Source organism: Narcine bancroftii, chromosome 9, assembly GCF_036971445.1.
Source record: "Narcine bancroftii isolate sNarBan1 chromosome 9, sNarBan1.hap1, whole genome shotgun sequence".
Taxonomy (NCBI): domain Eukaryota; kingdom Metazoa; phylum Chordata; class Chondrichthyes; order Torpediniformes; family Narcinidae; genus Narcine; species Narcine bancroftii.
The window spans coordinates 43,393,499-43,410,989 of NC_091477.1; positions in this window are offsets into that span (position 1 = coordinate 43,393,499).

Genomic DNA, 17,491 nt, shown 5'->3' on the forward strand with positions numbered 1-17,491 from the left:
TAGTACACTTTCCACAATGCATGTGGAATTCGATATAGTATTCAACAACATACTAAGTTTCCTCAGACTTCTTGGAAAGTAGAGGTGTTAGTGTGCCTTCTTCACAGTTGCCTTAATATGCCGGCTCCCAATGAGGTCCTTCATCATGTAGACTCCTGGATCTCATGAAGGTACTAACCCTCCACACCACCATCCAATCAATGAAGGCAGGTAGGTTGTTCTTCAGCCTTTCCATCAATAAAAACACTCAACCTTCTTAAAGTTCCCATGAACCTTGATCTTGCTGAATATGAAAGCAAGATTGTTGCTCTGGCACCACACACCAAATTCTCAACTCTATTTTTGGGCTCATCATTACCTGTTATTCAGCCAACAATGGTGATTGTATTGGAGCCCATATTGGCAATATAGGAGTGCAGAGGGAACAGACAAGCAATCATGAACACAGCCTTGCAGTGTCCATGGTGATGGTCAGTGGGGGGGTGATGTGGCCAATGAGAAACTTGAGGATCCAGTTGCAAATGGATGAACGGAGTTCCAGATCCCTGAGTTTGTTCATTAGTTTTGCTGGGGTAATGGTGTTAAATACCAAGCTGCAATCAATGACAGCAACCTAATGTAGGAATTCATGTGGTCCAGGTGATCTATTGGAGAGTGGAGGGCAAGATGGCATCTGCTGTTGACCTGCTGTTATGATAGGCAAATTGATGTAGGTGTAGCTCTTTCCTGAAACAGAAGTTAATATGCTCCAAAACAAATCTCTCATCACAAAGGATGCAATGCCACTGGTCAATAGTATTCTTGGGCACCAGAATGATGAGTGTCCTTTGAAGCAGGTGGGGACATCAGATCACAGCAGTGAGAGATCCAAAATGATACAAGCTCCAGACCATTGATTCGTGCAAGTTTAAGGATGTGGCCAGGTGCACCACCTGGGAAAGATGCTTTCTGAGAACTCACCCATTTTACATCAGTCTCAGAAACTGGACGTAGAGTCACCATTGGTTATGAGGACTCATGACATTGCATTATCTTCCTTTTCAAAGGAAGTTTTGATGACATTGGGCTGATCTTGAAGAGTTACATTCCAGTTAATTATATTAACTCATTTTTTAAGATGTTATAGTGTGCAAGATCTGTCACAGTTGCCAATGGGTCCATCTGACACTACAGCTCAGTCCGGAATTATGAAATGAAATTATGGCCCATAACTGATTGTAGTTCTCAAGAACTATGAGTGGTCAGAAATGTGATCTAGAATGAAGATGAGCAAAAATGTTTGGTGGGGAGGCAGTACAGATCCCAATGTTGGTGGGAGCAATGAAGTGATGTCCGTAAATACCTCAACATAAGCTAAAACTTGCTATGTAAATTAATCAATCCAGTGGTACAGAACTACACAATATTGATATTCATGTAACTGGAGATCATGAGCTATTATCACATTTTATTTGAATGCTTATGGCTATCAAGTTATTTTCATGACTAATATTTTAACAATCATGATACAAATACATTAGGGAATTATCTGCTATACAACCAAGTAATTTCCAATTCGACATAAGCATTCTATCGAGTGGACTGATATTTCATTCATTAGTTGCCAATGTTAACATGGAATTTACTGTAATGAGGAGATCAGTTTCCATTCCAATATACCATGTGACAATACTCATCCTGAAGAATCATTTATAGCAAATTTAATGGCAAACTGAAATAAAAGATAGCAGTAAACTACAAGAAGCAAAAAAATGGCTTCAGATTGATCCTGCTGCCAATATTGGAGAGAGGCAACTCCAATTTAAAAAGCCATATTTACTATGTTTTTTCTCTTTTCAATTTGGCTAGACCAATACCTCAATTATTGATTAAAATAAATGTAAATTTGGGCATACAGCACATTAACAGGCTCTTTCAAGCCACAAGCCCATGTCACTCAATTAACCTACTCACCTGTACATTTTTTGAAGGGTGGTAGAAATCCAGATCTCCTGGGGAAAACCCACACAGACTCGGGGAGAACGTACAAACTCTTTACAGACAGCGTGGGATTCGAACCCAGGTCCTGATCATTGGCGCCATTACAGCATTGTGCTAACCATGCCATGTGATCCTTTGTGTGAACTTTTAACTTTCCACAGAAAATTAATTTAAAATAAAAATGTCAGATACTGGAAAACTGAAGCACTCACCAGGTCAAGCAGAATCTGTGGAATCAGTGACAAATGGCCAGGGCACTGTTGAGTCAGTCAAGGAGGAGAGCAGTAAAACAGAGGGATCTGGGAAAACAGATATGAGAGTGGTGTCACCAGGCGTTTACAAACTGGGGCTGCTCAGGATGCGTGTATCCTACCTGTGTAGCAAGCCCTTGCAGCCCCTTACACACTGAACTCTAAATTGCCTGGTCAAACAGCGACCGAGCAATTTAAGGGCATTCCCGCCCCTTCGGTGACACGGTGAGTGACGTGTCACGCCACTCACCGTGTCACTGGAGGCTCCGCAGGGAGTTCCCTGTGTTGGCCTCCAAAAGGTAATGGTCAGGGCAGGCACGGAATCGGGGTGGAGGTGGGGCGGAGTGGTGGCGCTGTTTGGGCCAGGGTGAGCATGGAGTTGGAACATTATTGGGTCTGAGGGAAAAACACTGTCAGGATCAGGGGGAAAAACACTGTCAGGATCAGGGGGAATGCTGTCAGGCCAGTTGGGAGCGGAGTGGGCCAATGGGGAACGGAGTTGGGGCAGGAGTAATGGCCGTCCTTCTTACCCCTAACCTACCATGTTGCTAGAACCGTTCTGGCATTCAAGTGGCGTGGAGTATTATGGGAAAGGAGGATGGCCATTGCACACAAGCGCTGCCATCATTTCCTACCATCAATTGCTTACAAATTGACCAGGAGCAGCTACACGGTACGTGTACACGGGTAGGCAATCCATCTCCAAGGTGGTTTGCCTACCTATGCAGTTTTTAAAAAAATTCTACCCACCAATTGGCCTGTGCATGGGAAGAAAACATGCCAAATTGGCAGGTTAAACTCATGTTACAATCCAATTTGTAAACCCCTACTGGTAGATAAGGTCAAAGAGAACCTTTTTCACATTGACCTGCATAAATCAAAGTATGGAGTACAGGAGTTGGGATGTTATGAAGAAGTTGGACAAGGCATTGTTGAGGCCAAATTTGGAATATTGTGTGGAGTTTTGGTCACTGAATTACAGAAAGGATATCAATAAGATTGCAAGAGTCCATAGATTTACAAGTTCCCGAGACTTGAAGAACTCAGTTATAGGGAAAGGTTAAACAGATTAGGACTTTACTCCCTGGATCACAGAAAAATGATGGGAGATTTGACTGAGGTATACAAACTTATGAGGGGTATAGATAGAGTAAATGCAAACAAGCTGTTTCCACTGAAGTTAGGTGAGACAAGAACGAGAGAACGTGGGTTAAAAGTGAAAGTGGAAATGTTTGAAGGTAACAATAGGAGTAACTGGGTCAGAATATGGAGTGAGCTGCCAGTTGAAGTGGTGAATTCAGGCTCAATTTTGACATTTAAGAAAAATTTCGATAGATATATAGATGAGAGAGGTATGGAGAGCGATGGTCTGGGTGTAGGTCATTGGGAAAAGGCAGAATAATAGTTTGGCACAGATGAGATGGGCCAAAGGGCCTGTTTCTGTGCTGTTGTGTTCTATGGACCCAAAATATTAACTCTTTCTCATTCCATGAATACTGCCTGACCCGCTGATTATTTGTGGAATTATTTTTTTATTTTAACTTTTCCCCATCTGTCCACCTTTCATTTAATAAAAAGATGTAGCCTATTTGTAGGCAGATACCAAGTGATTATGACAAGGATTTTGCTTAGATTGAGGGGAGATAGTAAATATACCTTATAAAGTTAGCAATGATCAATTAAGATAATCATCTTTACATGTTAGTTTGGGTCAGGAAACAAGCAACAATTTAAACATGCCCTTGCCATGATAAACACTCAAACCCAAAGGAAATAAACATATTCTTAAATGTAGCACCCGATCGATCATGGTCTCCCATCCTTAGATAGTTCCCATTTAATTTAAATAAACACCCACTGCACAAAATTTGGTATTTGTGTAAACAGAGCAAGAATTCTGTTCCTGAATTATGGTGATACACCACTAGCCTACTGCAGGGGGCGATCTCTGTACCTGCAGGAAGAACTCCGGAGGACAGACTACACCTGTCAATCAGCCGACCAGGATATAGTCCTGAGCCATCCTCTCCTGAGCCAGTCACTCTGGACCCACTATCACGGTCACTACAGTAGCAGAGTATTTTAGCCAAATAAAGCCTGTTGTACAGTCTTCAAGTTTGTGTCTGCTAACTGCTGCTGTGGTGAATCACATGAATATTAAAAATTAGTAAAGCAGCCTGAATCAGGAATTGACATTTTGAATATTTAATACAATGTCAAAACAAGAGTAAAAGATTAAATTGAATCAAGAGACAAAAAAGCTCTTTTAAAAGAATCAGTATGTTTTAAAAATACCAGCAATATTTGAATTCTGAAGAAATAATATAATGTTTATTTAGGTTCATTTTAATATGTAATTAAATTTTATTTGCGTGGGAATGAGCAATTTCACATCATTCCATGTTAAATGAAAAGTTGCTACAAGACACATTTTCTCGATTTAAATGTGTGCAGCGGTTCAAAGCTGCCGTGGAGAGCCATTTACCTCAATTCACTCACAAAATCTGCAGCATTATTCTTCTGTCTACAGCTTCCAGTAATTCACAACAAAATATTTAAAAAATAATCCAGAGGAAGTGGAAAAATGATAATTACCTTACATCTGCTTTCAGAGAGGTCCATCAGCAGGTTGTTCTAAAAACTCCTGGAAGCTATACCACCAGTTACTCAGGCCATATCTTCCATGAATAACATTGCTGGAATCATGGATGCACTATGGATCATACTAGATTTAATAAAATCATTTACACTCCTTATAGATTATTACTACTGTGTGGAGACCACACCTGGAGTACTGTGTCCAGTTCTGGTCTCCATATTTGAGGAAGGATATACTGGCTTTGGAGACGGTCCAGAGGAGGTTTACTAGGTTGATCCCTGGGATGAAGGGGTTGAGTCATGATGAAAGATTAAATCATCTAGGATTGTATTCGCTCGAGTTCAGAAGAATGAGAGGAGATCTTATAGAAACATATAGGATTATGAAGGGTATGGATAGGATAGATGTAGGAAGGTTTTTTGAGCTGGCCGGGGAAACTAAAACATGAGGACACAGTCTCAAGATTCGGGGGAGTAGATTTAGGACAGAGATGAGGAAAAATAGTTTTTTCCCAGAGAGTAGTGAATGTTTGGAATTCTCTAACCAGGGAAGTGGTTGAGGCTGCCTCATTAAACATATTTAAAATTCGGTTAGATAAATTTTTTACATGTTAGAGGAATTAGGGGATATGGGGAGAAGGTAGGTAGGTGGAGTTAGGTCATAAATTAGATCAGCCATGATCGTTTTGAATGGCGGAGCAGGCTCAATGGGCCATTTTTGGCCTACTCCTGTTCCTACTTCCTATGTTCCTAACTCCTCTCTCAATCTACTTATTGCAGTATTGAAGACAAATTATTTCAGCGCTTTCATCCCAATATTTCATCTGTTAGCCCAGCCCATGCATTAGTTCTGATGAAAAACCACTGACATTAAATATCACCTTCCACTTTGTTTATAATTAAAATTGCATTGCCAGCATCTGAATATATTGTTTCCCTTATGTTATATTTAATTTTGATTCTTGCATGTTTCAAATCGTGGCCGTCTATGGTCTCACGATTTAAATAGTCCTGCGGATTACTGCCCACTTCCATTAACCATTTTGCTACATTTATAAGAAATCAGATATCTCATTTCAAATTTAACAGCTTCCACTGCTCACTCTACCACTAATAATGCCAAACCAACACTGTTATCATAACTTCCCTTGTGAACCAGTATACTGGATATAAACGTAATTAGCTGCACACTTTGTTGGTATTACATCTGTCATTTCTTCAAGATTTCAACCATTTATTAAGGTTCCTGCTCTCTCCATTTTACATGCAAGATGGTTGTTCATCTATGTTGTCCACATTTTTTAGAAATTTTAATTTTTTTTTCCAATTTACATTCGTTATGAATCCACCTCCATTTTTGGCCTGTTATTAAAGTATTATACAGCTTTCTGTCAATTTACTTATAAATGCATCTTCGTAGATGAAGCCATAGGTGCTCTGTGATTAGTAAGGGATTACTTAAGGTGGTATACGAGTGGAAAGAGAAAGTTTGAAAAGCACTGTTTTAATCGTACCTAAATGACTTATGTACACTGTTTCAGCGGTGTTTACTGACCATAATTCCTTAGAATTCTTGAGTAAAATGAAAAACAAAAGTAGACGATTGTTAACCTGTAGTCTAATTCTACAGGAACCTTGAGGTCGGGCTGCCAATGGTTTGCACTGAGTAACTCCAAAGGAAATGGGCCAATGACAATTTTTCTCAAGCAAAATATTTTAATAACAATTGGGTCCAGGCCAGTGGTTCTCACGTACCATTTTTAGTTATCCCTTACTCATCACAGAGCACCTATGGCATAGGGTGTGGAAAGAAAAAGTTTGAAAATCACTGGGACACAAATTAGTCATATCCAACCACTTAAGTACAATACCTTCTTCTTTCTTTCTTTGGCTTGGCTTCGCGGACGAAGATTTATGGAGGGGGTAAAAAAAGTCCACGTCAGCTGCAGGCTCGTTTGTGGCTGACCAGTCCGATGCGGGACAGGCAGACACGATTGCAGCGGTTGCAAGGGAAAATTGGTTGGTTGGGGTTGGGTGTTGGGTTTTTCCTCCTTTGCCTTTTGTCAGTGAGGTGGCCCTAATTAATCAACACATTAAATGCATTGCCACAAATCTAAGAGCATAAACTCACGGTCTTTGATAGATCATTTTTAAAAGCTTTCTGGAACGCCCCTTCAATAACATGCATTCTTAATATTCCCCTCACTATTACTCGAGTCAGTTCACAGGTACATGAAGTTCAATTTGTGTGCACACCCTATCTGAAATCTGCTGTTCATTATATTCAGTAATCCTATCCTTCACATTTTTTGCTAGTCTGTATATCTCCTTACCATCTGCACTATTTTTTGCCATTGTTTCCTTTATCCTTGACTTTTATCCTGACGCATGCCTCTCATCTTGAGCTTTGCCTCAGTTTTAGGTCATAATATTTTTGGTGACTGCAGCTCTTGTCCATTTCCCATGGAAATATGAGCTGATTATTTATCAGAGTTAGTCACGTTTGGCCATCTTTACTTGGATATTACCCATTGGCAGATATGTCCAGTTTATCAGTCTTAATTGAACTGATGCAAGCTTTACTCACATTCTAAGTCTTGGCAACAATTTTGCATTCCTCCTTGGTTAACACAATATTGTACATGATGCTTTCATTACTCAAATAGATGTTTGTGGAGAATTACATTGTTAATTAAATCTGTCTTATTACTCAATATTTAACTTAACATAGCTGGCATCATTGTTGGCGAGGATTAAAACATGCAAGTCTGCAGACACCATGATTGAAGTAAAAATACAATTCAATTAATTATCATAGTGGAGGAGTCACGTGATGGAGTAGTGGCCGGACGGTGAACTCCAGCCCTCTCCAGAAAAGTCGGGAAAAACAAGAAAAAATACAAAGGCACAGAAATACAAGTTAAAGAAAAGTGAGTATAAAGGTGGAAAGAAGATGGAGACAAAAGGAGAAAAATCAAAATCAACGGAAAGAAGAGAGGAAGAGAAGACAACGGAGGAAAAAGGTGAAGGCCTTACCTGTCCGAAGAAGCCCGCTGTGGAGAGAAGACCCCACTACCTCAGGTCGGTAGAAAGAGAACTACAACAATGGCTCACAGAGCCGAGTAAAAATGCGCAACCGCGCATGCGCGACTCCTCGCGCATGCGCGATGCGCATACAAAAAAACACACCGACGGGAGGGGGGACCAACTGGGGAGTCGATCTCCACAGCCGGCAACGACAGCTGCAGAACACCTGCAGCAAGAAGAGACCACAGAAGACAATAGAAACAAGAAAGAAGAGGAGGAAAGGGCAGCAAAGAAACAACAGATGGTCAACCTAGAGGAAGAAGAAGAGGAAGAGGAAGAGTACAGAGAAATAGAAGAAGAAAAGATAGGCAAGGTAAAGGAGGTACTTGCTCTTGTTAGAGGATACATGGAGTCATTTAAAGAATGGCAAACACAGGAATTCAATGATTTAAGAAGAAGAATAAACAACACAGAAAAGAAAATAAATAAAATGGATATGACCTTAACAGAAATGGGGAAAAAAATGGACAAGATGGAAGAACGGGCAATAGCAGCAGAAATGGAGGTAGAAGACTTAAAAAAGAAATTGGAGGAATCTAATAAAAAAGCTAAAGAGACACAAGAATTACTAGCCCAAAAAATAGATATAATGGAAAATTATAACAGAAGAAATAACATAAAGATAGTGGGCCTCAAGGAAGATGTAGAAGGCAAGAATATGAGGGAGTTTATAAAAGAATGGATCCCTAAGGCCCTAGGATGTCCAGAACTACAGCAAGAAATGGAAATAGAAAGGGCACATAGAGCATTGGCCCCTAAACCACAACCACAACAAAAACCAAGATCTATTGTAGTAAAATTCCTAAGATATACTACAAGAGAAAAGGTACTGGAGAAGACAATGGAAAAAGTAAGAGAGGGCAACAAACCACTGGAGTATAAAGGGCAAAAAATCTTCATTTATCCAGATATAAGCTTTGAACTCCTAAAGAAGAGAAAAGAGTTCAATGCAGCAAAAGCGATTTTATGGAAGAAAGGATATAAATTTACACTGAAGCATCCTGCGGTATTGAAAATATTTATCCCAGGACAACAAAACAGACTATTCTCGGATCCAGAAGAAGCACGAAAATTTGCAGAACAATTACAAAAATAGACTGAGGGATGAAGACGGGTAATGAGAGCAAAAATTATCACGATTGATATGTATGTGGGTAAAGACAAAAATAGACTGAGGGATGAAGACGGGTAGGGAGGGTAAAAATGACCACGATTGATATGTATGCGGGTAAAGAGGTATAAGAGTGAATAGAGACAATGGGCATATGTGAAAATATCTGTAATTAGAGGAAAACATAGAAAGTATAGACAAGAATTAACAAGGGAAGGTAATGGAATAGAGAGAATAAGGAGGGAACTAAAAGAGTGACCTTTGTGACATATAAAAAACGAAATCTTTTCTGGGGGGGGCTGGGTGGGGGGAAAAGAGCGGTCACTGCAAAATCAGTTGACGCTTGCGAGTGGATTCGCAAATCCAAATGGAGAGGGGAGATGTGGTTGTCCGACAAGGGATAAAGGGCAACTCAGGAGGGGAAGGGGAGATTGGGGATAAAGAAGATAGAAATAGGAGAATAAGGAAAATGTTGGATGTTGTAGGAATGTTGTCTGGTAAAGAGTTGAAAATAAGAAAACAGAAATGGAAAAGGAGGAAAGGTAATGATGGAAAAACGGAAAGAGAAGATAAACAAAATATAAAATGGCTACGCTGAACTATATGACTCTAAATATTAATGGAATACATAACCAAATTAAAAGGAAGAAACTACTAAATTTACTGAAAAAGGAAAAAATAGATATAGCATTTGTCCAAGAAACACATTTAACTGAATTGGAGCACAAGAAATTAAAGAGAGATTGGGTAGGACATGTAACAGCAGCATCGTATAATTCAAAAGCAAGAGGAGTGGCTATATTAATTAGCAAAAATGTGCCATTTAAAATAGAAGAGGAAATAATAGATCCAGCAGGGAGATATGTTATGATAAAATGTCAGATATATTCAGAGCTTTGGAATCTACTTAATATATATTCACCTAACGAAGAAGATCAAAAGTTTATGCAAGATATCTTTTTGAAGGTAGCTAATACGCAAGGGAACATACTAATAGGAGGGGATTTCAATCTGAATTTGGATCCAAATATGGATAAAACGGGGAAAAAAATTAACAGGAAGAACAAAGTAACCAAATTTATAAATAAATCAATGCAAGAAATGAAACTTGTGGACATATGGAGGAAACAAAACCCAAAAGAAAAGGAATACTCATACTACTCGACTAGACATAAAACATACTCAAGGATAGACCTATTCCTGTTATCAGCCCACATACAAGGGAGAGTTAGGAAAACGGAATATAAAGCTAGACTATTATCGGACCACTCACCCCTGTTATTGGCAATAGAGCTAGAAGACATCCCTCCAAGAATGTATAGATGGAGATTAAACCCCATGCTACTTAAAAGACAGGATTTTAGAGAATTTATTGAAAAACAATTAAAAATGTACTTTGAAGTAAATACGGAATCAGTGGAAGATAAGTTTATACTATGGGACGCAATGAAAGCATTCATTAGAGGGCAAATAATAAGTTATGCAACCAAGATGAAGAAGGACTATAATCAGGAAACAGAGCAGTTGGAAAGGGAAATAATAAACATAGAAAAAAAATTAGCAATAAAGGAAGATACAACCAAAAGAAGAGAATTGGCGGATAAAAAAATAAAATATGAAACATTACAAACATATAAGGTGGAGAAGAATATAATGAAGACAAAACAGAAATATTATGAACTAGGGGAAAAAACACACAAAATCCTAGCATGGCAGCTTAAGACAGAGCAAACTAAGAAAATGGTCTTGGCAACAAGGAAAAAAGACAAACAAATTACATATAATCCAAAAGAAATTAAGGAAAACTTTAGAGAATTCTATGAACAATTATACCGAACCGAAAACGAAGGGAAAGAAGGGAAAATAGATGAATTTCTGACTAAAATTGAACTACCAAAACTACAAATAGAGGAACAAAATAAATTAACAGAACCATTTGGAACAGTAGAAATACAAGAGATAATAAAAAATTTACCAAATAATAAGACACCAGGAGAGGATGGACTCCCAATAGAATTCTACAAAACATTTAAAGACCTAATAATACCGCCCCTCCTGGATGTAATCAACCAGATTGATGAGACACAAAACTTACCAGATTCATGTAAAACAGCAATAATTACAGTGATACTAAAACAAGGGAAAGATCCACTCTCACCAGCGTCATATAGACCAATATCTTTGCTAAACACAGATTATAAGATAATAGCTAAACTATTAGCGAACAGATTAGCAGAACAGGTACCGAAAATGGTAAATTTAGACCAAACTGGATTTATCAAAAAAAGACGCACAACAGACAATATTTGTAAATTTATTAACTTAATTCATGCAGTAGAAGGAAATAAAGCACCGGCAGTAGCAGTTGCTTTAGACGCAGAGAAGGCCTTCGACAGAGTAGAATGGAATTACTTGTTCAAAGTATTGCAAAAATTCAGTTTACCAGAGAAGTATATTAATTGGATTAAAGCATTATATAAGGGACCGTTAGCGAAAGTGACAGTAAATGGACATGTATCAAAGCAATTTAACTTAAGCAGGTCAACGCGGCAGGGATGCCCACTATCACCATTATTGTTTGCGCTAGCTATAGAACCACTAGCAGAATCGATAAGAAGAGATAATAATATAAAAGGAATAAAAATAAAAGACAGGGAATATAAAATCAGTCTGTTTGCGGACGATGTGATAGTGTACTTAACAGAACCAGAACTAGCAATAAAAGAACTATATAAGAAATTGAAGGAATATGGAGAAGTGTCGGGATACAAGATAAACGTAAATAAAAGTGAAGCAATGCCTATGAATAACGCGGATTTCTCAAAATTTAAGGAGGAATCCCCATTCAGATGGCAAACGCAGGCAATAAGATACCTAGGTGTGCAAATAAACAAAAATCTAGGCCAATTATATAAACTCAATTACAATCCACTAATGAAAAAATTACAGGACGATTTAGAGCATTGGAAAGAGCTACCACTAACACTGATAGGAAGGATAAACTGTATTAAAATGAACATTTTTCCAAGGATACTATACTTATTTCAGGCATTGCCAATACAACTGACAGAAAAATTCTTCAAAGAGTTAAAGAAAATAATAAGGAGATTTTTATGGAGAGGGGGGAAACCGAGGATAGCACTAGACAAATTAACAGAATGGTATAAACAAGGAGGCTTACAATTGCCAAACTTCAAAAATTATTATAGAGCCGCACAATTAAGGTACCTATCAGATTTTTATCAAACAAGGGAAAAACCAGACTGGACGAGACTAGAATTAGATAAAATAGGGGAAAAGATACCTGAACACATATTATATAAATGGGACGAAAAATTGGTACAACATAGAACTTCTCCAGTATTACACCATCTCCTCAATATATGGAAGAAGATTCATGTAGAAAGAAATAAAATAAATTACCAAATACCAAAACTAATATTGACGCAAAATAAGCTACTCCCTTTTACAATAGACAACCTTGCCTTTAGAAAATGGGAAAAAAAAGGGATTAAAAGAATAGAAAATTGTTTTTCAGGAAGTAGATTCTTATCCTTTGAACAAATGAGAGATAAGTACAATATAACGGGAGATACAGCGCTGGCATATTACCAACTGAGATCCTACTTGAAAGATAAATTAGGAAGCAACTTGAGTTTACCAGAGGGAAGTAACCTTGAATATGTGATTACAGATACAATGTTAATCAAAAGATTTATAAAAAATATGTATATTAAACTGCAAGAAAAGGAAAATGAGGAAACAAATGGTAAAACTAAACAAAAATGGGAACAAGATTTAAATATAAAGATAAAAAAGGAAACATGGGAGAAGTTATGCTCTGGAACGATGAGAAATACAATAAATACGAGGCTGCGTATGATACAATATAATTGGTTACAAAGACTATACATTACACCGCAAAAGTTAAATAAATGGGACCCAACAGTATCGGATAGATGTTTTCGATGTAAAAAAGAAAGGGGAACAACAATTCATGCAATCTGGACATGTGAGAGAGTAGAAAAATTTTGGGATGATCTCAATCAGATATTAAATAAAATAACAGAAAACAATATACCAAAGAATCCAGAGATCTTTCTCCTAAGTAACATAAAAAATAAAGAATTTGGAATTGACTTGGAGGATGCACAAAAAAGATTTGTTAAGATAGCCCTAGCTGTAGCAAAAAAATGTATTATGTCAACCTGGAAATTGGAAGATAATTTGAAAATACAACAATGGTATATAGAAATGAATAAATGTATTCCATTAGAAAAAATAACATATAGTTTAAGAAATAATATTGAAATATTCGAACAAGTATGGGAGCCTTACGTTAAATACAATAGCGAAAACCTACCGGGAACAAACATTACCTAAGTTGATGGAAGGAGAAGAGAAGAAAAGAATGGACTCAGTAGAATTTCTGGTGTATTTTTGTTGAATGACAACATTGTCTAACTGAATTAATGCAACCTAGATTGTATAACTAAAATGGATGAGAGGGGGGGGGGATGGGGGGGTGGCTTGGGAGGAGGGAGGGGGGAGGGAGAAAAAGTCACTGTAAATGTGTGGAAAAGAAAAAGTGTATATCATGGCTATTGTGATTTATGGTGTGAAAAATAAAAAATTAAAAAAAAAAAAAAAAAAAAAAAAAAAATTAATTATCATAGTAATAAAACAGTGTCATAATACACAAAATTTCTTTTTGCCTGCTGCAAGGCAGACAGATTCGCCTCTGGCAGGAATTGCCTAAGTACCTCTTACAGTCAAGCTTAGAGAGAGAGAGAGAGAGAAGCAAAGGGAAGTCCTTCCAGTGTCACCGAGCGTCCATAGATTTGCTTCCAATGCTTCTGCAGCCCCTGTAGCCACACAGAGTCCAGTGCAAACCATTGGCAGCCCGACCTCCAGGTTCCTGTAGAAATAGACTTCAGGTTAACAATCGTCTACTTTTGTTTTCCATTTTACTGAAGAATTGTAAGGAATTATGGTCAGTATACACTGAGCTGAGCAGATGTAAACATCAAAATGCTGCAAACCCAGTGCAAGTGATTAAAAAATTATTTCTCTATGGTAGAATGATTCTTTTGATGGTCATTGAATTTCTTGGATAAGTAAGCCAAAATCATCACAGCCATTCTTTTCTAATAAGACTGCTCCCGCAGCTTCATCACTAAAGAAAATGGCTTCTCAAAGTCAGGCGACTTAAGCACAGGCTGGTGACATGAAACGGCTTTCAGTTTATCAACTGCTTCCTGTCAAAGTTCTGCCCAAACCTTTCACCCTTCTTCAGAAGGTTAGTCAAAGGAAGGCTGACATCGGCAAAAATTTTTTTTACAAAACTTTCTATAATATCCTACTCTTCCCAAAAATCTCCCAACAGCTTTCTTACCCATGGGAACAGGAGACTCAGAAATCGTCTGAACTTTCACCTGAACAGGCAGCAGCTTGTCTTGATCAACAACATAACCCACAGAAGAATGGAGAAATTTACTTTTGGCTAAATTAACAGGAAGGTTTGTTTTTGAAATTTTGTCAAATAATTTCTCTAACTCAGAGATGTGTGCTTTCCAGGTGTCATTCCCCATAACCAAATCATCAATATAAGTATCCACATGCTCTAAACCTTGAATCACAGAATCAATCATTCTTTGGAATGTCCTTGGAGTATTTTTAATTCCAAATGGTAAAACATTGTATTCATATAACCCTCACAAGGTCACAAATGCAGAAATTTCCCTATCTCTGTCTGTTAAGGGAACATGCCAATAACCTTTTAATCTTACCCAGGCCATTTTATCATACCAGACCTTCATTTAAGGTTGAGAAGCTTCCTTCATCTTTCAATGAACCTAGTATATCTTTTATTTTGAAAAAAGGGAAAGATTCAAAGATTAGAGAGATTAGAAAATAATTTACCATAAATTATTGATTCCGACCATTTGGGGAAAGACTTATAAAATTCAAAAGGATACCTGTCTGATCCTGGAGATTTACCAGACTGTAATGAGGAAATAGCTAGAGATATTTCCTCCTGAGAAATAGGTGCCTCCAGATTTGTACGCTTATCCTGAAAAAGGATGGGTAAGTTAATTCAACCTAAAAAATCTGACATTGAAGTGAAATTATTATTAAATTCAGAGCTACAAAAGTTAGAGTAAAATTCTCTAAAAGTCTCATTAATTTTGAAATGATCTGTTGTCATTCTACCATCTCTCATCCGAACCTTGTTAATTTGTTTGTTAACTGAGATTCCCTTCAATTGTCAAGCCAGTAATTTACCAGATTTTTCACCATGAATATAAACATTACTCTTAATTCTCAACAATTGCTGGTCAATAGGATATGTAGATAAAAGGTTAAATTTAGTTTTGAGCTTTACTCTTCTTTTATATAATAACAGATTTTTTATCTTGAGGAAGTTGCCTATCAATTTGCTTAATCTGATTAACTAATTCCAATCTTTCTTTGTTAGTGTTCTTCTTAATAATTTGTTGTATAAGAAATAATTTTGTCCTCTCAAATAAGCTTTCATTGTATCCCAAACAATCAAATCAATGGGGAGAAATTAGTAGTAAAAAATAATCTGTATTTGCTTCTCCAAAGAAATTTAAAATTCTTTGTCTGCAAGTAAAGTGGTATGAGATCTCTGTTGTCTTTTTGAAAAAGTAATGTCAGAAAAATTCAAAGACAGAATAATGGGAACATGATCAGATATCACTATTCTTTGGTATTCACATGATTTAATCCAAGAAATCAGTTGATTGTCATTTAGAAAATAATCAATTTCTAGAGTAGGAATGATGTACATTTGAGTATTTTCTATTGTTACGATTTTAAAAATGACATACACTGGAAACATCAAAATTTGACAAAAAAGAATTATAGTTGCAGATTTAGAAGGAGTGGCTGATCTTGGGGAAGAACGATCTAAAATTGAATTTAAACAGCAATTAAAGTCACCACCCCAAGACCAATATGTAATGATTTAGATCAGGTAAGGCTGAATTTTTTTTCTAAACATATTCTTGATAGAAGTGGTACTAACAAACAGTTAAATCACAGTTTAACCATTTTGATTAAAAAATAGTTTGTTTTAAAGGCAGAAATTGTAAAAGGTTGATAGCAGGCAACGACTACCACTCCTTACTCTCTGTAATCGCCAGCCTGAAGCTGACAGTTAACGAATACTGATTTCCAGCTTTTGTCTTGGGCCATGGGCCAACACTATCCACAATAACTTTAGAAAAGGGTTCGTCAAAATCAGGAATGGGTTGTAAAGGAGCCACTGGGCGACCCTGATTGGGTTTACCCACAATCTGACATATGTGACATGTTGTCCGGCAAAAATCACAAAATCTTTTTTTAAACTAGACCAATAGAATTATTTCATAATCTTATATATAGTTTTCTTTACACCAAGACGACCACCCAAGGGCATGCTATGGGCCAAGGATAAAATTTCATCCCTATAGGCTTTCGGAACTACAATCCGTTCTTCACTGGCAAGGATATCAGGTGATCTCCACTTTCTCATTAACATGCTTTCCTTGAAATAATATCAAATTGACACTTTCTTAATTTCATAATCAGAGAGAGCATATGTCTCATTTCAGTAAGATCGGGATCTCTGTCCTGGCCCGCTATAAATTCTTTTTGGGATAACAACAAATCCTTACACTTGGTTTTTGCTTAATCTGATTAACTAATTCCAATCTTTCTTTGTTAGTGTTCTTCTTAATAATTTGTTGTATAAGAAATAATTTTGTCCTCTCAAATAAGCTTTCATTGTATCCCAAACAATCAAATCGATGGGGAGAAATTAGTAGTAAAAAATAATCTGTATTTGCTTCTCCAAAGAAATTTAAAATTCTGGTCCAATAAAGAAGGAGGTAAAGTCTTTGGCAGGTCTGAGCGCTGTTTTGTACTATCACAGATTGCAGTCCCTTTTAAATCAGTCTGCACAGCACCATCTACACTGGCAAGCTTTTTAGCCACAGCTCAAGTCACTGCCCAGGCTGGACATATATCAGAATCTATCTTTGTCTCATCAATGACTGTCTTAGCTGTCAACCACACCTTTACCCTCTGCAATATCATTTCCCAATAATAAGACCCAGTCCACTGGTAAACTTGATTGGATCCCTATCTTAACAGGTCCATCAACTAATTCCGATTTCAACATTATCCTGTGCAGAGGTATCAACTCCAGATCACCCCCAGACCTCGATTCAAATTTATTTCACCCATGGCATTCTCATCACCAAATTCCAAAACACTGTCCAACATGTGACTTGGTGGCTCCAGTATATTGAAGGATTTTCACTGTCACTTAGGGTGACCCTTCCTTTACTGAAACCAAACCCTCTGACACAAAATATTTGAATTCATCTCTAATGTTACCAGCATGTTTGGAACCCTTTTGATTTCTAGGTTTTTCATCTCTTCAATACAGTCATCT